The 26,394-nt window shown below is 44.6% G+C and overlaps 8 non-coding genes across 8 annotated transcripts; all 8 read left to right on the plus strand.

Moving 5' to 3' along the window:
* The first annotated feature begins 3,039 nt into the window (after nucleotides 1-3,039).
* TRNAF-GAA (transfer RNA phenylalanine (anticodon GAA)) lies at nucleotides 3,040-3,112 on the plus strand. The gene has a single exon. It is a non-coding gene; the product is annotated as a tRNA-Phe (tRNA).
* A 270-nt stretch (nucleotides 3,113-3,382) lies between these two features.
* On the plus strand, nucleotides 3,383-3,455 carry TRNAF-GAA (transfer RNA phenylalanine (anticodon GAA)). The gene has a single exon. It is a non-coding gene; the product is annotated as a tRNA-Phe (tRNA).
* Nucleotides 3,456-4,749: 1,294 nt separating this feature from the next.
* On the plus strand, nucleotides 4,750-4,822 carry TRNAF-GAA (transfer RNA phenylalanine (anticodon GAA)). The gene has a single exon. It is a non-coding gene; the product is annotated as a tRNA-Phe (tRNA).
* Nucleotides 4,823-5,092: 270 nt separating this feature from the next.
* Nucleotides 5,093-5,165, plus strand: TRNAF-GAA (transfer RNA phenylalanine (anticodon GAA)). The gene has a single exon. It is a non-coding gene; the product is annotated as a tRNA-Phe (tRNA).
* A 671-nt stretch (nucleotides 5,166-5,836) lies between these two features.
* Nucleotides 5,837-5,910, plus strand: TRNAF-GAA (transfer RNA phenylalanine (anticodon GAA)). The gene has a single exon. It is a non-coding gene; the product is annotated as a tRNA-Phe (tRNA).
* A 601-nt stretch (nucleotides 5,911-6,511) lies between these two features.
* On the plus strand, nucleotides 6,512-6,584 carry TRNAF-GAA (transfer RNA phenylalanine (anticodon GAA)). The gene has a single exon. It is a non-coding gene; the product is annotated as a tRNA-Phe (tRNA).
* Nucleotides 6,585-10,321: 3,737 nt separating this feature from the next.
* TRNAF-GAA (transfer RNA phenylalanine (anticodon GAA)) lies at nucleotides 10,322-10,394 on the plus strand. The gene has a single exon. It is a non-coding gene; the product is annotated as a tRNA-Phe (tRNA).
* A 601-nt stretch (nucleotides 10,395-10,995) lies between these two features.
* TRNAF-GAA (transfer RNA phenylalanine (anticodon GAA)) lies at nucleotides 10,996-11,068 on the plus strand. Its single transcript has one exon. It is a non-coding gene; the product is annotated as a tRNA-Phe (tRNA).
* Nucleotides 11,069-26,394: the final 15,326 nt, after the last annotated feature.

A 26,394-nucleotide genomic window follows, 5' to 3' on the forward strand; every position in this document is an offset into this window, starting at 1 on the left:
GACACATGGAGGGGGGTGGTTCAGTGTCCGCAATTGAGCGGAAATTGGCGGGGTTGGCCTTTTTATTTAAGTTACAGGGCCTGACTGATTTTACCAAGGATTTCTGGGTAAAACAGGCCTTAAAAGGTTATAGGAAGAGCCATGCGAAGAAGGATTCGAGGAGGCCGGTGTCTTTTTCATTATTGCAGGTATTGTGTAATAAATTAGGTGGGGTATGTAAGTCGGGTTATGAAGTGATTTTGTTCAAGGCGGTTTTTCCATCGCGTTTTTTGGAGCGTTTCGGGTGGGTGAGTTGGTGAGTCCAGCAAAACAAGTAGCAGGGGGTTTGAAGATGCAGGATGTGGAAGTAAAACGGGATAGGGTGTTGCTGAAACTGTGCAGGTCTAAAACAGACCAAGCCGGAAAAGGGGTAAAAGTGCAGCTGTTCAGGTTACCAGGGTCGGGAATTTGCCCGGTTCAAGTAGTTGAGGAATTTCTGCTAATTCGCCCGGTTGGGGAAGGGCCGTTGTTTGTGCATGAAGATAGAACTTTCTTATCCAGGTTTCAATTCATTGCAGTGTTTAGAAAATGCATTGGGGCTGCAGGGTTGGATAGTAGGCAATTCGCCTCACACTCCTTCCGCATCGGGGCGGCTACTGAAGCTGCCAGGTGTGGGTTGGATGAGGCAGCAATCAAGAGGATTGGGAGGTGGGAATCCAAGAGGTTCCAGTCTTATGTGCGCCCTCAATTGTCATCAGATGCGGTATAAAAAAAATATATATAGATATATTATGATCACATGCATTTGAAGACAGGGGTGGGGGAAGTTCACATGTTTCAATTTGTCTTCTGTTGTGTTATGTCTTTGCAGATGGGGGTCAACCACGCCTCGTCTGGATCTTGGGGCACTCCTATGTTTTCTGGGGTGCAAAAAGGGGGGACGTCAGACCAGAAGGCAGGCAACTGGGGTTTTCCAGGAGGGAGGCATGTATTCGCTGGTTGGGCTTTCCAGGCATGGGGTGGGGTAGAGTTGTTCAGGAAGTTGAACGATACGCTCGACTCGATCGACCCCCGGATGTTTTAGTGGTACATGCAGGAGGAAATGATCTGGGGGTCCGATCTACCAGGGAACTGGTGTCGGCCGTTAAGTGCGACTTTTTGGCACTTCGGGTGGCCTTCCCGGGCATGATCATAGTTTGGTCTGACATAGTGGCAAGGACGTCATGGCGCATGGCTAGATCGGTACCTAGGATCAACAAAGCAAGAATTAAAGTAAACAAGGCAATTGGAAAGTTTGTTGTTAATAATGGGGGATTGGTGGTGAGGCACACGGAGTTGGAGGTTAATGTGGGGATGTACCTAAGGGGAGATGGGGTGCACCTTACCGCAGTAGGCATCGATCTTTGGGCTCTCGGGCTTCAGGATGGCATTGAGAGGGCATTGCGGGTGTGGAGGTGCCCTTAAGGCTAAGGGGTCATCCTTGCGGGCTGTGGCGGCATCTTTGGTCTCTGATGGTGGTACAAAATGCAAAGAGGTGATGGTAAATGGTGGGGGGCTTTCAGTATTCTGTGCCCCTCTGGTGTGTTCTGTTCTTACAGCGGAAGGCTAGGCTGGAAGACAGATGTTACACTGCGGGAAGGGTGTTGTCACCGTGCTGATTTAAATACGGCTGGTGGCCTGGTATGGTAAAATTATGTACCGCAGTGTATGGTGTTTGGTGAAGTTCGTGAAATGGAGGAGGTGAAGTTAAGAGTGCCATCAGAAGACCAAAGATTGGGAGGTGTAAGAACTGTCAGTTAAAAGTTATACATAGTTGTACAAAATGTTTATTAAAAGAGTTATTTAAAGTTATTTAAAAGTTGGTTTTATACTTTTATAATAAAGGAGGCTGCTATGGCCGGTTTTTTACTCCAAAACAACTCCTGTGTGTGTTATCTAATTATTATAGATAAGAAAGGGAAAAGGGGAGTAGTAAATAAAGAGTGGGTAGTGGGAGTTGGGGATATTAGTTCCTACACTGGTCAAGGGAGGCCCGGAATGATAATGGAAGTATGGAATGGTAATGAAGGGCTGGGCATGACAAGGTGGAACAGGAGACAACGGAGGGTTAAAAATTAAAAGGAAGTAAGAGGGAGGGGATTGAAGTTAACTTAAGGGGTGGGGAGATATAAAAGGAATAGGCGGGGTTTAAGCAGGAGCAGTGTGAGGAGACAGAAAAAGGGGAAGTTGCCCACCCACCCTCCCTTTTTTGGTTTTGTTGTGGGTATTTTCTGGTTTGCTGTTTCTGTTTTTTCTTTATTACAGGTGAATGGATCACGGTCGTCATAGCAGCGCTTTACCGGCGGCATCTTTGGTCGCTGATGGTGGTACAAAATGCAAAGAGGTGATGGTAAATGGTGGGGGGCTTTCAGTATTCTGTGCCCCTCTGGTGTGTTCTGTTCTTACAGCGGAAGGCTAGGCTGGAAGACAGATGTTACACTGCGGGAAGGGTGTTGTCACCGTGCTGATTTAAATACGGCTGGTGGCCTGGTATGGTAAAATTATGTACCGCAGTGTATGGTGTTTGGTGAAGTTTGTGAAATGGAGGAGGTGAAGTTAAGAGTGCCATCAGAAGACCAAAGATTGGGAGGTGTAAGAACTGTCAGTTAAAAGTTATACATAGTTGTACAAAATGTTTATTAAAAGAGTTATTTAAAAGTTGGTTTTATACTTTTATAATAAAGGAGGCTGCTATGGCCGGTTTTTTACTCCAAAACAACTCCTGTGTGTGTTATCTAATTATTATAGATAAGAAAGGGAAAAGGGGAGTAGTAAATTAAAGAGTGGGTAGTGGGAGTTGGGGATATTAGTTCCTACACTGGTCATGATTCTTTCGCTTCCCATGTGCCTGTTGGTCATAACAGAGTGGTTGCTTAGTTTCACCTGGAACAAAGTCAAGGATCTTGCTGCCTGTTTTCTTTTCCGGCAACATGCAACGACATAAAAATTTCACTCATCAATAGCATCCCTTCACACCAGCACATGGTACACCACAATTGTAGGCAACAGTTAGCACAACAGGCCGAAATAGCTCAGTTGGGAGAGCGTTAGACTGAAAATCTAAAGGTCCCTGCTTCGATCCCGGGCTTCGGCAAGCATTGTAGTTTTAACAAAGATCCCACTACGTGTGATTGTTTATCTATCCTGTTAATCAGGCTAGTGCGTGTTTGATTCTTTCGCTTACCATGTGCCTGTTGGTCATAACAGAGTGGTTGCTTAGTTTCACCTGGAACAAAGTCAAGGATCTTGCTGCCTGTTTTCTTTTCCGGCAACATGCAACGACATAAAAATTTCACTCATCAATAGCATCCCTGCACACCAGCACATGGTACCTCACAATTGTAGGCAACAGTTAGCACAACAGGCCGAAATAGCTCAGTTGGGAGAGCGTTAGACTGAATATCTAAAGGTCCCTGGTTCGATCCTGGGTTTCGGCAACTGGACATGCTTGTTTTGGTGTACCGCTTCCTGACAAGAAAAGGAAGACCAAGGGGAAGGTTTAGAAAGTTGTTTAGAGCAGATTAGGGTCTCGGGGGCAGCTGAAACGCAATTGTGCAGCATCCCGCAGTTTATGCATTTCTCGGTCAATGTGCAAGGACATGTCAGAAGATTGTACACCAATACTGATAGTGCTGCAGAACCTCAGGAAATAAAGTCCAGCATGTTGCATTTTTGAAGCCCTCACCTGCAATATACCAATGAAACTGGTGGGAACAAGACCTAGCCGGCTTTGAAAGATAGTAAAAGTCATGACAATGCCAAAGTTAGCCTTAGACAACTTGATGAAAGCAAGTAGAACTTTTTTGATGTGTAGTCCTTAGAAACTGAAAGTAAACAGCAGAGGAGAAACTGCAAATTATTCTTGAAATCCAGGAAGTTGTGGAAATAGACGGCCAGCAGACAGGCAACAATCACAACATGAAAGGAGATTTTTGAACCGAGCATATATTTGATTGTCAAAAATAACTATTGTTTTTACTGCGGGTACAATGCTGATGTTATAAAATAGAAGTGAATGCTGTGACTATAAATCTCCTTTAAGGGCTCTATGATGCCTTCGTGTCGACGCATGGTGCCACGTGTCTTCTGGCCACACAAACTGCAGAGTGCCAAAATAGCTCAGTTGGGAGAGCGTTAGACTGAAGATCTAAAGGTCCCTGATTCCATCCCGGGTTTCGGCAAGCGTTGTAGTTTTAACAAAGATCCCACTACGTGTGATTGTTTATCTATCCTGTTAATCAGGCTAGTGCGTGTTTGTTTCTTTCGCTTCCCATGTGCCTGTTGGTCATAACAGAGTGGTTGCTTAGTTTCACCTGGAACAAAGTCAAGGATCTTGCTGCCTGTTTTCTTTTCCGGCAACATGCAACGACATAAAAATTTCATTCATCAATAGCATCCCTTCACACCAGCACATGGTACCCCACAATTGTAGGCAACAAGTAGCACAACAGGCCGAAATAGCTCAGTTGGGAGAGCGTTAGACTGAAGATCTAAAGATCCCGGCTTTCGGCAAGCATTGTAGTTTTAACAAAGATCCCACTACGTGTGATTGTTTGTCTATCCTGTTAATCAGGCTAGTGCGTGTTTGATTCTTTCAAGTCAAGTCAAGGATCTTGCTGCCTGTTTTCTTTTCCGGCAACATGCAACGACATAAAAATTTCACTCATCAATAGCATCCCTTCACACCAGCAAATGGTACACCACAATTGTAGGCAACAGTTAGCACAACAGGCCGAAATAGCTCAGTTGGGAGAGCGTTAGACTGAAGATCTAAAGATCCCTGGTTCGATCCCGGGTTTCGGCAAGCATTGTAGTTTTAACAAAGATCCCACTACGTGTGATTGTTTATCTATCCTGTTAATCAGGCTAGTGCGTGTTTGATTCTTTCGCTTACCATGTGCCTGTTGGTCATAACAGAGTGGTTGCTTAGTTTCACCTGGAACAAAGTCAAGGATCTTGCTGCCTGTTTTCTTTTCCGGCAACATGCAACGACATAAAAATTTCACTCATCAATAGCATCCCTGCACACCAGCACGTGGTACCTCACAATTGTAGGCAATAGTTAGCACAACAGGCCGAAATAGCTCAGTTGGGAGAGCGTTAGACTGAAGATCTAAAGGTCCCTGGTTCGATCCTGGGTTTTGGCAACTGGACATGCTAGTTTTGGTGTACCGCTTCCTGACAAGAAAAGGAAGACCAAGGGGAAGGTTTAGAAAGTTGTTTAGAGCAGATTAGGGTCTCGGGGGCAGCTGAAACGCAATTGTGCAGCATCCCGCAGTTTATGCATTTCTCAGTCAATGTGCAAGGACATGTCAGAAGATTGTACACCAATACTGATAGTGCTGCAGAACCTCAGGAAATAAAGTCCAGCATGTTGCATTTTTGCAGCCCTCACCTGCAATATACCAATGAAACTGGTGGGAACAAGACCTAGCCGGCTTTGAAAGATAGTAAAAGTCATGGCAATGCCAAAGTTAGCCTTAGACAACTTGATGAAAGGAAGTAGAACTTTTTTGATGTGTAGTCCTTAGAAACTGAAAGTAAACAGCAGAGGAGAAACTGCAAATTATTCTTGAAATCCAGGAAGTTGTGGAAATAGACGGCCAGCAGACAGGCAACAATCACAACATGAAAGGAGATTTTTGAACCGAGCATATATTTGATTGTCAAAAATAACTATTGTTTTTACTGCGGGTACAATGCTGATGTTATAAAATAGAAGTGAATGCTGTGACTATAAATCTCCTTTAAGGGCTCTATGATGCCTTCGTGTCGACGCATGGTGCCACGTGTCTTCTGGCCACACAAACTGCAGAGTGCCAAAATAGCTCAGTTGGGAGAGCGTTAGACTGAAGATCTAAAGGTCCCTGGTTCGATCCCGGGTTTTCGGCAAGCGTTGTAGTTTTAACAAAGATCCCACTACGTGTGATTGTTTATCTATCCTGTTAATCAGGCTAGTGCGTGTTTGATTCTTTCGCTTCCCATGTGCCTGTTGGTCATAACAGAGTGGTTGCTTAGTTTCACCTGGAACAAAGTCAAGGATCTTGCTGCCTGTTTTCTTTTCTGGCAACATGCAACGACATAAAAATTTCACTCATCAATAGCATCCCTTCACACCAGCACATGGTACCCCACAATTGTAGGCAACAAATAGCACAACAGGCCGAAATAGCTCAGTTGGGAGAGCGTTAGACTGAAGATCTAAAGGTCTCGGGTTTCAGCAAGCGTTGTAGTTTTAACAAAGATCCCACTACGTGTGATTGTTTGTCTATCCTGTTAATCAGGCTAGTGCGTGTTTGATTCTTTCGCTTCCCATGTGCCTGTTGGTCATAACAGAGTGGTTGCTTAGTTTCACCTGGAACAAAGTCAAGGATCTTGCTGCCTGTTTTCTTTTCCGGCAACATGCAACGACATAAAAATTTCACTCATCGATAGCATCCCTGCACACCAGCACATGGTACCTCACAATTGTAGGCAACAGTTAGCACAACAGGCCGAAATAGCTCAGTTGGGAGAGCGTTAGACTGAAGATCTAAAGGTCCCTGGCTCGATCCCGGGTTTCGGCAACTGGACATGCTTGTTTTGGTGTACCGCTTCCTGACAAAAAAAGGAAGACCAAGGGGAAGGTTTAGAAAGTTGTTTAGAGCAGATTAGGGTCTCGGGGGCAGCTGAAACGCAATTGTGCAGCATTCCGCAGTTTATGCATTTCTCAGTCAATGTGCTAGGACATGTCAGAAGATTGTACACCAATACTGATAGTGCTGCAGAACCTCAGGAAATAAAGTCCAGCATGTTGCATTTTTGCAGCCCTCACCTGCAATATACCAATGAAACTGGTGGGAACAAGACCTAGCCGGCTTTGAAAGATAGTAAAAGTCATGGCAATGCAAAGTTAGCCTTAGACAACTTGATGAAAGGAAGTAGAACTTTTTTGATGTGTAGTCCTTAGAAACTGAAAGTAAACAGCAGAGGAGAAACTGCAAATTATTCTTGAAATCCAGGAAGTTGTGGAAATAGACGGCCAGCAGACAGGCAACAATCACAACATGAAAGGAGATTTTTGAACCGAGCATATATTTGATTGTCAAAAATAACTATTGTTTTTACTGCGGGTACAATGCTGATGTTATAAAATAGAAGTGAATGCTGTGACTATAAATCTCCTTTAAGGGCTCTATGATGCCTTCGTGTCGACGCATGGTGCCACGTGTCTTCTGGCCACACAAACTGCAGAGTAGGGATGAGCCGAACACCCCCCTGTTCGGTTCGCACCAGAACATGCGAACAGGAAAAAAGTTTGTTCGAACATGCGAACACCGTTAAAGTCTATGGGACACGAACATGAATAATCAAAAGTGCTAATTTTCAAGGCTTATATGCAAGTTATTGTCATAAAAAGTGTTTGGGGACCTGGGTCCTGCCCCAGGGGACATGGATCAATGCAAAAAAAAGTTTTAAAAACGGCCGTTTTTTCAGGAGCAGTGATTTTAATAATGCTTAAAGTCAAACAATAAAAGTGTAATATCCCTTTAAATTTCGTACCTGGGGGGTGTCTATAGTGTGCCTGTAAAGGGGCGCATGTTTCCTGTGTTTAGAACAGTCTGACAGCAAAATGACATTTTGAAGGAAAAAACTCATTTAAAACTACCCGCGGCTATTGCATTGCCGACAATACACATAGAAGTTCATTGATAAAAACGGCATGGGAATTCCCCAAAGGGGAACCCCGAACCAAAATTAAAAAAAAAAAATGACGTGGGGGTCCCCCTAAATTCCATACCAGGCCCTTCAGGTCTGGTATGGATATTAAGGGGAACCCCGGCCAAAATTTAAAAAAAAAAATGACGTGGGGTTCCCCCTAAATTCCATACCAGACCCTTCAGGTCTGGTATGGATTTTAAGGGGAACCCCGCGCCAAAAAAAAAAAAAAAAAACGGCGTGGGGTCCCCCCAAAAATCCATACCAGACCCTTATCCGAGCACGCAACCTGGCAGGCCGCAGGAAAAGAGGGGGGGACAAGAGTGCGGCCCCCCCTCCCTCCTGAACCGTACCAGGCCACATGCCCTCAACATTGGGAGGGTGCTTTGGGGTAGCCCCCCAAAACACCTTGTCCCCATGTTGATGAGGACAAGGGCCTCATCCCCACAACCCTGGCCGGTGGTTGTGGGGGTCTGCGGGCGGGGGGCTTATCGGAATCTGGAAGCCCCCTTTAACAAGGTGACCCCCAGATCCCGGCCCCCCCCCTGTGTGAAATGGTAAGGGGGTACATAAGTACCCCTACCATTTCACGAAAAAAGTGTCAAAAATGTTAAAAATGACAAGAGACAGTTTTTGACAATTCCTTTATTTAAATGCTTCTTCTTTCTTCCTTCATCTTCTGGTTCTTCTGGCTCTTCTGGTTCTTCTGGTTCTTCCTCCGGCGTTCTCGTCCAGCATCTCCTCCGCGGCGTCTTCTGTCTTCTTCTCCTCGGGCCGCTCCGCACCCATGGCATGGGGGGGAGGCTCCCGCTCTTCTTCTCTTCTTCTCTTCTTCTTTTCTTCTTTTCTTCTTTTCTTCTCTTCTTCTCTTCTTCTTCATTTTCTTCTCCGGGCCGCTCCGCAATCCATGCTGGCATGGAGGGAGGCTCCCGCTGTGTGACGGCGCTCCTCGTCTGACAGTTCTTAAATAACGAGGGGGGCGGGGCCACCCGGTGACCCCGCCCCCCTCTGACGCACGGTGACTTGACGGGACTTCCCTGTGGCATTCCCCGTGACGTCACAGGGAAGTCCCGTCAAGTCACCGTGCGTCAGAGAGGGGCGGGGTCACCGGGTGGCCCCGCCCCCCCGTTATTTAAGAACTGTCAGACGAGGAGCGCCATCACACAGCGGGAGCCTCCCTCCATGCCAGCATGGATTGCGGAGCGGCCCGGAGAAGAAAATGAAGAAGAAGAGAAGAAGAGAAGAAAAGAAGAAAAGAAGAAAAGAAGAAGAGAAGAAGAGAAGAAGAGAAGAGCGGGAGCCTCCCCCCCATGCCATGGGTGCGGAGCGGCCCGAGGAGAAGAAGACAGAAGACGCCGCGGAGGAGATGCTGGACGAGAACGCCGGAGGAAGAACCAGAAGAACCAGAAGAGCCAGAAGAACCAGAAGATGAAGGAAGAAAGAAGAAGCATTTAAATAAAGGAATTGTCAAAAACTGTCTCTTGTCATTTTTAACATTTTTGACACTTTTTTCGTGAAATGGTAGGGGTACTTATGTACCCCCTTACCATTTCACACAGGGGGGGGGCCGGGATCTGGGGGTCACCTTGTTAAAGGGGGCTTCCAGATTCCGATAAGCCCCCCGCCCGCAGACCCCCACAACCACCGGCCAGGGTTGTGGGGATGAGGCCCTTGTCCTCATCAACATGGGGACAAGGTGTTTTGGGGGGCTACCCCAAAGCACCCTCCCAATGTTGAGGGCATGTGGCCTGGTACGGTTCAGGAGGGAGGGGGGGCCGCACTCTTGTCCCCCCCTCTTTTCCTGCGGCCTGCCAGGTTGCGTGCTCGGATAAGGGTCTGGTATGGATTTTTGGGGGGACCCCACGCCGTTTTTTTTTTTTTTTTTTGGCGCGGGGTTCCCCTTAAAATCCATACCAGACCTGAAGGGTCTGGTATGGAATTTAGGGGGAACCCCACGTCATTTTTTTTTTTAAATTTTGGCCGGGGTTCCCCTTAATATCCATACCAGACCTGAAGGGCCTGGTATGGAATTTAGGGGGACCCCCACGTCATTTTTTTTTTTAAATTTTGGTTCGGGGTTCCCCTTTGGGGAATTCCCATGCCGTTTTTATCAATGAACTTCTATGTGTATTGTCGGCAATGCAATAGCCGCGGGTAGTTTTAAATGAGTTTTTTCCTTCAAAATGTCATTTTGCTGTCAGACTGTTCTAAACACAGGAAACATGCGCCCCTTTACAGGCACACTATAGACACCCCCCAGGTACGAAATTTAAAGGGATATTACACTTTTATTGATTGACTTTAAGTATTATTAAAATCACTGCTCCTGAAAAAACGGCCGTTTTTAAAACTTTTTTTTTCATTGATCCATGTCCCCTGGGGCAGGACCCAGGTCCCCAAACACTTTTTATGACAATAACTTGCATATTAGCCTTTAAAATTAGCACTTTTGATTTCTCCCATAGACTTTTAAAGGGTGTTCCGCGGCATTCGAATTTGCCGCGAACACCCCAAATTGTTCGCTGTTCGGTGAACTTGCGAACAGCCAATGTTCGAGTCGAACATGAGTTCGACTCGAACTCGAAGCTCATCCCTACTGCAGAGTGCCAAAATAGCTTAGTTGGGAGAGCGTTAGACTGAAGATCTAAATGTCCCTGGTTCGATCCCGGGTTTCGGCAAGCGTTGTAGTTGTAACAAAGATCCCACTACGTGTGATTGTTTATCTATCCTGTTAATCAGGCTAGTGCGTGTTTGATTCTTTCGCTTCCCATGTGCCTGTTGGTCATAACAGAGTGGTTGCTTAGTTTCACCTGGAACAAAGTCAAGGATCTTGCTGCCTGTTTTCTTTTCCGGCAACATGCAACGACATAAAAATTTCACTCATCAATAGCATCCCTTCACACCAGCACATGGTACCCCACAATTGTAGGCAACAAGTAGCAAAACAGGCCGAAATAGGTCAGTTGGGAGAGCGTTAGACTGAAGATCTAAAGGTCCCGGGTTTCAGCAAGCATTGTAGTTTTAACAAAGATCCCACTACGTGTGATTGTTTGTCTATCCCGTTAATCAGGCTAGTGCGTGTTTGATTCTTTCGCTTCCCATGTGCCTGTTGGTCATAACAGAGTGGTTGCTTAGTTTCACCTGGAACAAAGTCAAGGATCTTGCTGCCTGTTTTCTTTTCCGGCAACATGCAACGACATAAAAATTTCACTCATCAATATAATCCCTGCACACCAGCACATGGTACCCCACAATTGTAGGCAACAATCAGCACAACAGGCCGAAATAGCTCAGTTGGGAGAGCGTTAGACTGAAGATCTAAAGGTCCCTGGTTCGATCCCGGGTTTCGGCAACTGGACATGCTTGTTTTGGTGTACCGCTTCCTGACAAGAAAAGGAAGACCAAGGGGAAGGTTTAGAAAGTTGTTTAGAGCAGATTAGGGTCTCGGGGGCAGCTGAAACGCAATTGTGCAGCTATCCGCAGTTTATGCTTTTCTCAGTCAATGTGCAAGGACATGTCAAAAGATTGTACACCAATACTCATAGCGCTGCAGAACCTCAGGAAATAAAGTCCAGCATGTTGCATTTTTGAAGCCCTCACCTGCAATATACCAATGAAACCGGTGGGAACAAGACCTAGCCGGCTTTGAAAGATAGTAAAAGTCATGACAATGCCAAAGCTAGCCTTAGACAACTTGATGAAAGCAAGTAGAACTTTTTTGATGTGTAGTCCTTAGAAACTGAAAGTAAACAGCAGAGGAGAAACTGCAAATTATGCTGGAAATCCAGGAAGTTGTGGAAATAGACGGCCAGCAGACAGGCAACAATCACAACATGAAAGGAGATTTTTGAACCGAGCTTATATTTGATTGTCAAAAATAACTATTGTTTTTACTGCGGGTACAATGCTGATGTTATAAAATAGAAGTGAATGCTGTGACTATAAATCTCCTTTAAGGGCTCTATGACGCCTTCGTGTCGACGCATGGTGCCACGTGACTTCTGGCCACACAAACTGAAGAGTGCCAAAATAGCTCAGTTGGGAGCGCGTTAGACTGAAGATCTAAAGGTCCCTCGTTCGATCCCGGGTTTCGGCAAGCGTTGTAGTTTTAACAAAGATCCCACTACGTGTGATTGTTTGTCTATCCTGTTAATCAGGCTAGTGCGTGTTTGATTCTTTCGCTTCCCATGTGCCTGTTGGTCATCACAGAGTGGTTGCTTAGTTTCACCTGGAACAAAGTCAAGGATATTGCTGCCTTTTTTCTTTTCCGGCAACGACATAAAAATTTCACTCATCAATAGCATCCCTTCACACCAGCACATGGTACCCCACAATTGTAGGCAACAGCTAGCACAATGGGCCGAAATAGCTCATTTGGGAGAGCGTTAGTCTGAAGATCTAAAGGTCCCTGGTTCGATCCTGTGTTTTGGCAACTGCACCTACTTGTTTTGGTGTACGGCTTCCTGACAAGAAAAGGAAGACCAAGGGGAAGGTTTAGAAAGTTGTTTAGAGCAGATTAGGGTCTCGGGGGCAGCTGGAACGCAATTTTGCAGCATCCCGCAGTTTATGCTTTTCTCAGTCAATGTGCACGGACATGTCAAAAGATTGTACACCAACACTCATAGCGCTGCAGAGCCTCAGGAAATAAAGTCCAGCATGTTGCATTTTTACAGCCCTCACCTGCAATATACCAATGAAACCGGTGGGAGCAAGACCTAGCCGGCTTTGAAAGATAGTAAAAGTCATGACAATGCCAAAGCTAGCCTTAGACAACTTGATGAAAGCAAGTAGAACTTTTTTGATGTGTAGTCCTTAGAAACTGAAAGTAAACAGCAGAGGAGAAACTGCAAATTATGCTGGAAATCCAGGAAGTTGTGGAAATAGACGGCCAGCAGACAGGCAACAATCACAACATGAAAGGAGATTTTTGAACTGAGCTTATATTTGATTGTCAAAAACAACTATTGTTTTTACTACGGGTACAATGCTGATGTTATAAAATAGAAGTGAATGCTGTGACTATAAATCTCCTTTAAGGGCTCTATGACCTCTTCGCGTCGATGCATGGTGCCACGTGACTTCTGGTCAAATGCTCTCCAGGGTGCTGTAATAGCTCAGTTGTGAGAGCTTTGGGCTGAAGATCCAAAGGTCCCTGGTTCGATCCCGGTTTTCGGCAAGCATTGTAGTTTTAACAAAGATCCCACTACGTGTGATTGTTTGTCTATCCTGTTAATCAGGCTAGTGCGTGTTTGATTCTTTCGCTTCCCATGTGCCTGTTGGTCATCACAGAGTGGTTGCTTAGTTTCACCTGGAACAAAGTCAAGGATATTGCTGCCTTTTTTCTTTTCCGGCAACGACATAAAAATTTCACTCATCAATAGCATCCCTTCACACCAGCACATGGTACCCCACAATTGTAGGCAACAGCTAGCACAATGGGCCGAAATAGCTCAGTTGGGAGAGCATTAGCCTGAAGATCTAAAGGTCCCTGGTTAGATCCTGTGTTTTGGCAACTGCACCTACTTGTTTTGGTGTACCGCTTCCTGACAAGAAAAGGAAGACCAAGGGGAAGGTTTAGAAAGTTGTTTAGAGCAGATTAGGGTTTCGGGGGCAGCTGGAACGCAATTGTGCAGCATCCTGCAGTTTATGCTTTTCTCAGTGAATGTGCAAGGACATGTCAAAAGTTTGTACACCAACACTCATAGCGCTGCAGAGCCTCGGAAAATAAAGTCCAACATGTTACATTTTTGCAGCCCTCACCTGCAATATACCAATGAAACCGGTGGGAACAAGACCTAGCCGGCTTTGAAAGATAGTAAAAGTCATGACAATGCCAAAGCTAGCCTTAGACAACTTGATGAAAGCAAGTAGAACTTTTTTGATGTGTAGTCCTTAGAAACTGAAAGTAAACAGCAGAGGAGAAACTACAAACTATGCTGGAAATCCAGGAAGTTGTGGAAATAGACGGCCAGCAGACAGGTAACAATCACAACATGAAAGGAGATTTTTGAACTGAGCTTATATTTGATTGTCAAAAACAACTATTGTTTTTACTGTGGGTACAATGCTGATGTTATAAAATAGAAGTGAATGCTGTGACTATAAATCTCCTTTAAGGGCTCTATGACCTCTTCGCGTCGATGCATGGTGCCACGTGACTTCTGGTCAAATGCTCTCCAGAGTGATGTAATAGCTCAGTTGTGAGAGCTTTGGGCTGAAGTTCCAAAGGTCCCTGGTTCGATCCCGGTTTTCGGCAAGCATTGTAGTTTTAACAAAGATCCCACTACGTGTGATTGTTTGTCTATCCTGTTAATCAGGCTAGTGCGTGTTTGATTCTTTCGCTTCCCATGTGCCTGTTGGTCATCACAGAGTGGTTGCTTAGTTTCACCTGGAACAAAGTCAAGGATCTTGCTGCCTGTTTTCTTTTCCGGCAACGACATAAAAATTTCACTCATCAATAGCATCCCTTCACACCAGCACATGGTACCCCACAATTGTAGGCAACAGCTAGCACAATAGGCCGAAATAGCTCAGTTGGGAGAGCATTAGACTGAAGATCTAAAGGTCCCTGGTTAGATCCTGTGTTTTGGCAACTGCACCTACTTGTTTTGGTGTACCGCTTCCTGACAAGAAAAGGAAGACCAAGGGGAAGGTTTAGAAAGTTGTTTAGAGCAGATTAGGGTCTCGGGGGCAGCTGGAACGCAATTGTGCAGCATCCTGCAGTTTATGCTTTTCTCAGTGAATGTGCAAGGACATGTCAAAAGTTTGTACACCAACACTCATAGCGCTGCAGAGCCTCGGAAAATAAAGTCCAACATGTTACATTTTTGCAGCCCTCACCTGCAATATACCAATGAAACCGGTGGGAACAAGACCTAGCCGGCTTTGAAAGATAGTAAAAGTCATGACAATGCCAAAGCTAGCCTTAGACAACTTGATGAAAGCAAGTAGAACTTTTTTGATGTGTAGTCCTTAGAAACTGAAAGTAAATAGCAGAGGAGAAACTACAAACTATGCTGGAAATCCAGGAAGTTGTGGAAATAGACGGCCAGCAGACAGGTAACAATCACAACATGAAAGGAGATTTTTGAACCGAGCTTATATTTGATTGTCAAAAATAACTATTGTCTTTACTGCGGGTACAATGCTGATGTTGTAAAATATAAGTGAATGCTGTGACTATAAATCTCCTTTAAGGGCTCTAGGACCCCTATGCGTTGACGCATGGTGCTATGTGACTTCTGGCCAAATGCACTCAAGAGTACAGAATTAGCTCAGATGCGAGAGCGTTAGACTGAAGATCTAAAGGTCCCTGGTTTGATCCCGGGTTTTGGCACGCATTGTAGTTTTAACAAAGATCCCACTACGTGTGATTGTTTTTCTATCCTGTTAATCAGGCTGGTGCGTGTTTGATTCTTTCGCTTCCCATGTGCCTGTTGGTCATAACAGAGTGGTTACTTAGTTTCACCTGGAACAAAGTCAAGGATCTTGCTGCCTGTTTTCTTTTCCGGCAACATGCAACGACATAAAAATTTCACTCATCAATAGCATCCCTGCACACCAGCACATGGTACCCCCACAATTGTAGGCAACAGTTAGCACAACAGGCTGAAATAGCTCAGTTGGGACAGTGTTAGACTGTAGATCTAAAGATTCCTGGTTTGATTCTGGTTTTTGGCAACTGCACCTACTTGTTTTGGTGTACCGCTTCCTGACAAGAAAAGGAAGACAAAGGGGAAGGTTTAGAAAGTTGTTTAGAGCAGATTAGGGTCTCGGGGGCAGCTGGAACGCAATTGTGCAGCATCCCGCAGTTTATGCTTTTCTCAGTCAATGTGCAAGGACATGTCAAAAGATTGTACACCAACACTCATAGCCCTACAGAGCCTCGGGAAATAAAGTCCAGCGTGTTGCATTTTTGCAGCCCTCACCTGCGATATACCAATGAAACCGGTGGGAACAAGACCTAGCCGGCTTTGAAAGATAGTAAAAGTCATAACAATGCCAAAGCTAGCCTTAGACAACTTGATGAAAGCAAGTAGAACTTTTTTGATGTGTAGTCCTTAGAAAGTAAACAGCAGAGGAGAAACTGCAAACTATGCTGGAAATCCAGGAAGTTGTGGAAATAGACGGCCAGCAGACAGGCAACAATCACAACATGAAAGGAGATTTTTGAACTGAGCTTATATTTGATTGTCAAAAAAAAAACTATTGTTTTTACTGCGGGTACAATGCTGATGTTATAAAATAGAAGTGAATGCTGTGACTATAAATCTCCTTTAAGGGCTCTATGACCCCTTCGCGTCGAAGCATGGTGCCATGTGACTTCTGGTCAAACGCTCTCCAGAGTGCCGAAATAGCTCAGTTGGGAGAATGTTGCACTGAAGATCCAAAGGTCCCTGGTTCGATCCTGGGTTTTGTCAAGCATTGTAGTTTTAACAAAGATCCCACTACGTGTGATTGTTTGTCTATCCTGTTAATCAGGCTAGTGCGTGTTTGATTCTTTCGCTTCCCATGTGCCTGTTGGTCATAACAGAGTGGTTTCTTAGTTTCACCTGGAACAAAGTCAAGGATCTTGCTGCCTGTTTTCTTTTCCGGCAACATGCAACGACATAAAAATTTCACTCATCAATAGCATCCCTTCACACCAGCACATGGTACCCCACAATTGTAGGCAAGAGCTAACACAATAGGCTGAAATAGCTCAGTTGGGAGAGCATTAGACTGAAGATCTAAAGGTCCCTGGTTCGATCCTGTGTTTTGGCAACTGCACCTACTTGTTTTGGTGTACTGCTTCCTGACAAGAAAAGGAAGACCAAGGGGAAGGTTTAGAAAGTTGTTTAGAGCAGATTAGGGTCTCGGGGGCAGCTGGAACGCAATTGTGCAGCATCCTGCAGTTTATGCTTTTCTCAGTCAATGTGCAAGGACATGTCAAAAGATTGTACACCAACAGTCATAGCGCTGCAGAGCCTCGGGAAATAAAGTCCAGCATTTTGCATTTTTGCAGCCCTCACCTGCAATATACCAATGAAACCGGTGGGAACAAGACCTAGCCGGCTTTGAAAGATAGTAAAAGTCATGACAATGCCAAAGCTAGCCTTAGACAACTTGATGAAAGCAAGTAGAACTTTTTTCATCATTCCAATATAATTCAAAGTTTTGAATTATAACTTTTATAAGTTATTCAAGTTATTATAAGTTATAAGTTATTCAAAGTTTTTCACAAACAACAACAAACTATACACAAACCAATACAGTCATCTTGAATACACGTGATAGCTGAGATCAATTTAATAATTGTATAATTACTAGCTTATAGAATAAACACATCCCTCTAAAAAAAAAAAAAAAGATAAAACCCCCCTCAATATTCAGGACAGAAAAAAAACCCACGGGAAAAACATATATAATGGTTTCTCACATTAATACAATTACAAGTTCTTTCTTCAACTTTTTACAGATTTGAAACAAACAAAAATAGAGTATTTATGTTCCAACAAAATAGTGTTAAGAGTTTAAAAATTCCGGAAACTTGGGGTGCGCATGCGCGGAGCTTGCAAAATGGCCGCGATTGCCTAGAGCTCCGCTCCCTCACGAAACGACGGCGCCCATCACGCCTTCCTCAGCGCACTGACGGACCCCAAAACAAGGGGAGACATAATACAAGGTCCAGGCTACACCCCCATATGACAGGGGCACCGGTCAAACGCAACCTGTGGCCACAATTGGCAGAAGCAGAAACGGCCGGGACATCCAAGATGGCCGCCGCAGCACAGGCAAAGCCACAGACACAGGATCACAGGTTCTCCAGTCAGGCGGACTACAGGTCAGAGCAACCCCACCTCCCCCTGCACCTCACTCCAGGAAGGCAACCGGGATACCCACCTATCCTCACCCCCTAGCCAGCTTCCACTGAATCCCCCATAGACCGCCCTCTGAAGGAATACTCTCTGTCTCCCAGAGAATCTCACACAGGGCACACAGGCCACTCTCCTCAAGATTTCCAGGCCAGAGACCAGGCCCTTCAAATGGATGCCCTCTTCCACAGATTCTCTGATCTCCTGGACAAGGGGCTAGCACAAACGGCAGCTAGAATCACAGGGGATCTCAAGGCTGATTTTATCAATCTAGGAGCCCGGATCAACACGATCGAACACAAAGTTGAAGAAACTATAGCTATCACTAACCAAAACTCCCAGCACATCTGTACAGTGCAAGACCAACTCGACATAGCCATGGCACGTATTGACGAACTCGAGAATAGGTCAAGGCGATACAATATCAGAATCCGTGGCTTACCTGAAACGATTCAAAATATACCTGAAGCAGTACAAGACCTAATTAAACAGCTGATCCCCACCATCCCATCTCACAGCCTAGAGCTGGACAGGGCCCACAGAGTCTTGGGGCCCCCCAGAAAAGATGGTACCCCAAGAGATGTTATTGCCAAACCCCATCACTACACAGTGAAGGAGGAAGTGATGAGACAGGCCAGGACCGCTCACACAGTAATGTGCATGGGTCACCAAGTGCAGATTTTTGCGGATCTCTCACCCTACACGATCCAGAGAAGGAGAACATTGAAACCCCTACTTCTTGCTCTCACCCAAAGAGACATAAAGTACAGGTGGTCCTTCCCGTTCGCGGTTAAGTTTTCCGTCAAGGGGAAACAATTTGCTTTCTCATCCCTCCCAGAAGGAGAAAAGCTCCTTTTACACCTGAAAATCATCTCCCAGGAAGCTGAAATGGACACAACCAATGCCGGAGTCATCTCCGAACAAAAGACAGACCCCCACCAGCCCCCAATCTCCTTTGTGGTCTACAGGAAAAGCTAAGAAGGCCAAAGACAACAACCCATCTTGAAGCCAGTGACGACTTGGATATCACTTAATACATCCCGGGTGTGAAGCAGGGACCAGAGGAATAATTCCCCCGACTGTGGGGGTCCCTCGTGCCCCAATCCTAGGGCACGCTGGTCACCCGGGCATCGGTTACTGACTCTTCAGTACACTTATTTTTCAGTTTTTTATTGTTTTTTCCCACTGACCTCGTTTATCGCAGCGAACGTTGTCCACAAAGCAGCTACACCTCACAAGGTCGGAAGTTTTACCCCCCCATGGCTCCAGAGAGTACTTTGTCCACTCAATAAGGGATAACCTGAATAGTTCCCTCAATGGACGCTCTGCTGTACAAGAAAGGGGATTAGGGAGTTAGGGGGGAGGGAAACATGCAAGCAGGGGAGGTGAGGAGTGTATAGCCAGTTAAGCTGCAAGATTCTAGGATATGCTTACGTGAGGATATTATTTACATTAGAAGTACATGTTATTTAGAGGGCATCCGATTTCGTGACGGACCACTTGCGCACCTATCTAACCCTTAGATACCTGTCGGTTTCTGAGGGTTAGGTTGTCTGAGCCTGGATGGGCCAGACATTTTCTGAATCTCTTCAAAAGGACATGTGGGGTTTCTCCTTCCCCGTGTCCTTTCTTTCTCTTCTAGGAGACCTTTACTATCCTTTTCTGTTCTTCCCTCCCTCTCGGTCACAACATTGCATCTAACTGCATTTTGTTTTTCAGATAACATTCACACCCTCGAGGAAGTACCTACCCATAACCCATCGACGGGGTACAATGATCATCACGCCTCCACCCAAGTGTCAACACACCTCAGGGTAAGTGGGGGCTGTTTACGTTGCATCTCTCTCCTTCTGCTCCATGGCTGATGGCCCCATAGCTCAATTACAAATAACATCACACAATGTTCAGGGACTCAACTCCCCAATTAAAAGGAGAAAGGTCCTTGACTATTATAAACACCTCAAGCTAGAGGTTATTATGCTGCAAGAAACACATTTTCCGTCCAGGTATAGCCCTAAGTTTCTTCACCCACACTTCCCACAGTTCTTTCTAGCGAGCGCAAACAACAAAACCAAGGGAGTCGCAATCTTAATCTCCAAAAACCATAAGTTTGTGAAAATTTCTGAGCATGCTGACCCAGAGGGAAGGTTCCTCTTGGTTAAGGGCATGGTGGGAGACCATCTGTATTCCTTGGTCTCCTATTATGCACCGAATAGAGGACAAGCTAAATTCTTTGACTCACTCTTGCACTTACTAGCTCAGAAATTGGAGGGGACGATCATACTTGGCGGTGATTCGAACGCAGCGTTCGATCAGGGGTTGGATAAGTCTAAACCCCAACGGTCTCACCTCACACGGCCCACCACAGAAAGTCTCAGAATCGCAAAGGCGATACACACACATGGCCCATCTGACACCTGGAGGGAACTTAATTCCAACAAGCGGGACTTCACTCATTATTCATCCCCTCACAACACTTACGCACGGATCGACCACATCCTGACTCCATCCTCACTACTCCCATCAATACACAAAGCCCAAATTAGGGAATCGCCGATATCGGATCACTCCATTGTCACCATAACACTGAAAACAGGAGCCCTGGGTAGATCTAGGGGACATTGGAGACTCAATGAGTCGCTACTATCTGACCCCATCAGAGTCACGGAACTTGAAACAGCACTGCAGGAGTACTTTACACTCAATAAAACAGAGGACACATCCCTGGAAATGCTCTGGGCGGCGCACAAGGCTTTCATAAGGGGTAAACTCATTCAGATCTCCATGCAGATAAAACGAGAACAAAGAGCCGACATACTCCGGTTAGACACAGAATACAATAAACTCAAGGCTTCACACAAAAAAGACCCATCCAAGACCCCCTCCTCGCTTATCGACAAAGCCAGATTAGATCTTAACCTAGCACTCACAGCCAAAGCTGAAAAGGCCATTCGCTAGAACAAGCATAAATTCTACACACAGGCTGACAAAATAGGTCCCCTACTAGCCACAAAACTTTCGCCCCCTATCAAAACTCATGCTCTACCCAAGATCAGGATAAATGGTCAACCCCCCATGACTAATCCGTCCAAGATACTAGAAGCTTTCCAAGAATTTTACTCTACCTTGTATCGACGACCTACTACATCCACCGCTGACTTACTCCCTAGCTTCCTGAAGGACCTTCCTATCCCTTCCCTAAAAGACACCCATAAACAAAGGATGGAATCACCCATAACGGAAGAGGAAGTATTGGGGGTCATCAAGGACCTCAGGAAGGGGTCCGCCCCGGGTCCTGATGGTCTCTCCATACCCTATTATAAATCCTTTGGGCACATTCTAGCACCTCACCTGACCTCCTTCTTTAACTCCAAGACCAGTGGAGACCCCCTAGACACTCACCTTAACACAGCCTTGATCACGGTCGTACCCAAGCCTGACAAGAACCTCGAGGACGTTAGCAATTACAGGCCGATCTCCCTCATAAATAATGACCTAAAAGTACTCACAAAAATAATGGCTAACAGATTATCTTCCTTCATTAGTCAGTACATACATAAGGATCAGGTAGGATTCATACCCGGAAGACAGGGCCCTGACCAAATAAGGCGGGCAATAGATATTACATCAGTCTTACAAACTAACTGGGAAGGGGGACCAACCCAAGCAGGATTCCTTTTGTCCTTGGACCTGCAGAAGGCCTTTGACACGGTCTCCTAGCCCTACATATTCTCACTATTGGAGAGGTGGGACTTTGGTGATCGCTTCCTTGGCCTTCTGCATGCCCTTTACTCTCGACCGAGAGCCCAGATACGTTTACAGGGACACTATTCCAAACCTATAGACATTATGAGAGGCACCAGGCAAGGGTGCCCGTTGTCTCCTCTCATATTTGCTATAGCGATAGAAACACTGGCGATCGCGGTGCGACATAACACGGACATCAAAGGGGTGATCTGCGGGGACCAAACGCACAAATGCGGCCTTTTCGCCGACGACATCCTCCTCTTCCTGACCTCCCCACTCACTACACTACCCAATCTCTGCTTAATGTTAGAGAAATTTGCCAAAATCTCAGGACTTGAAGTTAACTTCTCTAAATCCCAAGCTCTTAACGTTTCTTTACCTCCTCAAACAATCTCCTCTCTCAAACAATCCTTCAAATTCAAATGGAGCGATACATCCATTCGCTACCTAGGTATCACATTGACGGCCAAAACAGGAACTCTTTACACACACAATTACCCCCCTCTCTTTAAAAACTGGAGGCAGACCTTGCTCAATGGTCAAAACATGAGCTATCATGGCTAGGCCGGATCAATTCTATTAAAATGACCCTCCTACCCAGACTTCTCTTCTTTTTTCGCTCCCTTCCTATACCAATCAAGAAAGTCCACTTACGATCTCTACAGAGTAACATAATTAAATATGTTTGGGGAAAAAAAGAATATCGCATCCCCCAGAACACTTTATTCATCCACAGACGCAAAGGAGGGCTAGGTCTCCCAAATTTGCATAAATATTACTTAGCAGCCAGACTCGCACAATTGTCCACGATTTATTCCAGATATGAAAAACCTGACTGGGTCAATATAGAAAGACAGGCCATCCCCAACCATACGCTAGATCACATACTTTGGTGCCCGACCAAATCCAGACCACCCATCCTCTCACCGACTCTATCCCACTCCTGCGCCTTATGGGATTCCCTCCGACTAGTCCCGACTCTAGTCTCCAAGGGTCACCCGCTAGCACATCTCTTTCGCAACCCCAATTTTCCACCTGGACTAGACATCTCAGCTTTTAAATGGTGGCTTAATAAAGGGCTATACCGGATAGGACATTTCTTCACCCCCTCTGGACCAATCGATCTCAAATTTTGCATCAAACACCTGGAACTCCCGGTATCGGAACGCTTCCGTTTCTACCAAATCACCAATTTTCTACACACCATCTGGAAGGAAAAACCCCTTCCCCCCAAATTTACAGCATACGAGCTGTGGTACGGACAAGCCATGGAGCAGAGGGGGGGAATCTCGGTGATATATTCAGCCCTCACTTGTCCTGTGGACAAAACCCCATACATGAAGGCTTGGGAGGCTGACTTCCAACACAGCAGAGATCTGGAGACTTGGCAAGCAGCACTATCCAGATCCTTCAAAGGGATCCAAAATATCTCCTTCATGGAGGCAAGTGTCAAACTGCTAACCAGATGGTACCTAACCCCAACCAGGCTAGCAGCCATATACCCCTCAACAAGCCCTCTGTGCTTCAGAGGATGCCAACACCTAGGCACAATGGCCCACATTTGGTGGGAATGCCCCAAAATCCGCACTTTCTGGAGAAAAGTTTTCTCCATGATCTTCAAGGTGACGGCTTGCCAGGTCCCCAGGACCCCAGAGGTAGCACTTCTAAACACATGCATCCCAGGCATAACCAAGGCATCACAAACGCTGATTTACTTTATACTGCTGGGTACAAAAATCACAATTGCCAAAGCCTGGAAACAACCAAAACCCGCAATACACACAGTCGAAATAAAGATCTCATGGATCATGACCCAAGAAAAACTTACCAGCATCCTGATGGACACCTCCTCGAAATTCCAAAAAATATGGGAGCCTTGGGCCCAATATATGGGTACTTCCCTCATACCGGGTGTTCAGGTACAACACCATTCCTAAACAATCTTCAGTCACGTCTATCCAATAACTATGCAAGAGGCACGCAAATGCAATAATCACATCTCCTCACTTAACATGAGGACCCCCTTCCCCACCTCCCCCCTTCTTACTCTTTCTTTTCTTTCTTCTTTCTATCATCTCTGTCGGTTTACTCATGTCAGAGGGCTAAATGTTGATGAATTCATTAGATGCTACCGTTAGGTAGTCTCCCTCGCTCAGGGGGACACACAATCGTCCTATCTTACCGGTTTACTCGGCCCATATGGGCAGTATAGTAAGGGAGATTTCCCTCGCCCGGCACAGTTAGTTCCCATCAGGGGTGCCGGGGGCAGGGAAGGGATCCCAAAAGTTTTAGGGGTAGAGCCTGGACCTTGTTATGTTTGTATTTGGGTCCTGATAATCGTTAGTGGGCCTCCCCACAAGTTTCCAAGGCCGAGTAGACTATTGTAATATATTTCTGTTTGTAACTACTAAGTGTATTGCCCTAGGAGGTATTCCCTCCTGAGCGTATAAATATGTTATTGCATAATCTGTAAGTGTCAATTAAAATAAAAACATATTGAAAGTAAAAAAAAAAAATTCCAGAAACTTTGATCAATCTTTAAATGTTATCCAGGTCTGCCACAGCCCATTAAACTTTTGTATAGTATCATTATTTTCAGCTACCAATATCTCCATATGCATAATACCATTAACCACTTAAGGACCAGCCTCGTTTTGGACGTTAGGTGTTTACATGTTTAAAACATTTTTTTTTGCTAGAAAATTACTTAGAACCCCCAAACATTATATATTGTTTTTTTTCTAACACCCTAGAGAATAAAATGGCGTTCATTGCAATACTTTTTTTCACACCGTATTTGCACAGCGGTCTTACAAGCGCGCTTTTTTTGAAAAAAATTCAATTTTTTTTTCATATTGTGAAAGATAATGTTACGCTGAGTAAATTGATACCCAACATGTCATGCTTCAAAATTGCACCCGCTCGTGGAATGGCGTCAAACTTTTACCTTCAAAAATCTCCATAGGCAACGTTTAAAAAATTCTACAGGTTGCATGTTACCGAGGAGGTCTAGGGCTAGAATTATTGCTCTCGCTCTAACGAACGCGGCAATACCTCACATGTGTGGTTTGACCACCGTTTTCATATGCGGGCGCTACTCAAATATGTGTTCGCTTCTGCGCACGAGCTCTTCGGGACAGGGCGTTTTAAAAAAAAATAATTTATTTTTCCTATTTATTTTACATGATTTTATTTATTTTTACACTGCTTTTAAAAAAAAATGTGTCACTTTTATTCCTATTACAAGGAATGTAAACATCCCTTGTAATAGATAAACGCATGACAGGTCCTCTTAAATATGAGATCTGGGGTCAAAAAGACCTCAGAACTCATATTTACACTAAAATGCAATAAAAAGAAAAAAAAGTATTTAAAAAAAATGACATTGAAAAAAATGTGCCTTTAAGACGTATGGGCGGAAGTGACGTTTTGACGTCGATTCCGCCCTGCAGTGTCATGGAGACGAGTGGGCGCCATCTTCCCCTCACTCATCTCCATGCACAGCTAGGCAACAGATGTGATCGCCTCCGCTGCTGCCGACGGCTCCGGTAAGCGGTGTAGAGCTTGAAAATTTACAAATGGCATAAAGGTATCTTCCAAAATAATATGTGTAATCTGAGGCCAATAGAATTTGTCCCAGGTTAGAATAGCATTTGAATGCACACCAATAGATAGAGAAGGATTGTCTATTAAAGAAGTGAGTGGAGCTGGAATAGTAGACAGAGGGAATAATTTTAAACAATGATGCCAACTCTCCAAGACGTATAAGTGAGCCAAGGCCAAGAAGACCATTATCCTATATCTTTGAAACAGAACCACAAGGCAGCTTTAGGATTCAATGGGGAAGAGCCAATTTCCAATTGAACCCATTGTTTATCGTCGGGGTGATGGAACCAATCTAGAATACGAGAGAATATAGCTGCTTTATAATAACACTCAAAATCTGGCAAAGCTGCTCCTCCACGATTTTTGGATCAGCAAAGTGTTTTCCAGTTAATTCGAGGTTTGATATTTTTCCAAACAAATTGTGATAGCAAACTGTTCAATTTTTTTATAAAATGTTTTAGGTAATTTAATGGGTAAGGTTTGGAATAAATATAAATACTTGGGGAGGGTATCCATCTTAATAGAATCAATACGACCAAACCATGTTAGAGAAAGCTTTGACCATGATAACAATTTCGTTTGTGCTCGTAAAATAGTAGTGGGAGAAAATTTAGCTCATAAACCAATGTAAGATCTGTTGGAATTTTAACTCCTAACTATTCCACTGCTACTTCTTGCCAGTGAAAAGAAAATAACGCTACCAATGAAAAAACCTCGTCTCTAGGTAATGAGATATTTAATAAGTCAGATTTCGTTAGATTTATCTTGAAATTGCTTAGATATCCAAATCAATTGATTTCTTTTAAAACAGAGGGAATACTTATTCTTGGTGATGTTATATAAAGTAAAACATCATCTACATAAAGTGAGGTTTTATAATCTTTCTCATTAATAGTAATACCATGAATAGAAGGATTATTACGTATGGCTATTGCTAGATGTTCCATTGTGATCACATAAAGTAATGGAGATAACGAACAATCCTGACGGGTACCATTATTAATCTTAAATATATTAGAGAAAGTGCCATTTATTCGTACCTGAGCAGAGGGAGTTGTATATAGCGCCATGATTTTATCTATCAAATTATCCCTCAGATTAATCTGGCAAAGTGAGTGAAATAAAAATCTCCAATTTAATCAATCGAATGCTTTTTCAGCATTGATTGAAAACAGGCAAGCTGAAATATGTTGTTTCTGTGCCAAGGAAATTAATGAGAGAGTCTTACTAGTGTTATCTCAAGTCTCTCTTGACCTCACAAAGCCAGTTTGATCTGTGTAAATTATTTGAGGTAATAGAGGTTGAAGTCTATTAGCAATAAGTTTAGCATAGAGCTTTATGTCTTGATTCAGCAATGAGATAGGGCGATAGCTATTTGGATTTTTTTCGTCTTTCCCAGGTTTCAGAATAACCAAAATATAAGCTTTTAATGTTTCAGGCGGGAAAGGCGGAGATTTTGAAATTGAATTGA

This window comes from Aquarana catesbeiana, linkage group LG04 (genome assembly GCF_042186555.1).
Source record: "Aquarana catesbeiana isolate 2022-GZ linkage group LG04, ASM4218655v1, whole genome shotgun sequence".
In the NCBI taxonomy this organism is placed as follows: Eukaryota; Metazoa; Chordata; class Amphibia; order Anura; family Ranidae; genus Aquarana; species Aquarana catesbeiana.